We start from the raw sequence: 443 nt of genomic DNA on the forward strand, positions 1-443 counted from the left end.
ACAGAGACGTTTTACGACAGTGGTGTAACGCATGACAGATGCAGGATTAGCTACTGTGTAACACAATTAAATACATTTAACTTCCCCTCTTCTGTCGTATTAGTTTTGTTGATGTCATTTGCATTTTCGTTATATTGCATTGACAGAACATATACAATAGTAAATCATTGCAGCAGGGTCACGATTAGGATACAGAACATGTTTTTTTTATTTGATATAATGCGATATCTATTCCCCATGACATTAAGACATATCATCTTATTTGAAACCCAGAGAAAAATGGAAAATTCACAATTGATTGTGTAGTTTTCCTTCATAGAAGGCTTTTACTCAGCTAAATTATTTAATTATTTACAATTGGATTATAATTATTTTACGTTCCGTTGAAAGATATGTCAATGCATATACTACTGTGCTGTGCTTGACCAAATGATAGGGAAATT

The sequence above is a fragment of the Pseudochaenichthys georgianus genome, chromosome 24, assembly GCF_902827115.2.
Source record: "Pseudochaenichthys georgianus chromosome 24, fPseGeo1.2, whole genome shotgun sequence".
NCBI classification, from domain to species: Eukaryota; Metazoa; Chordata; class Actinopteri; order Perciformes; family Channichthyidae; genus Pseudochaenichthys; species Pseudochaenichthys georgianus.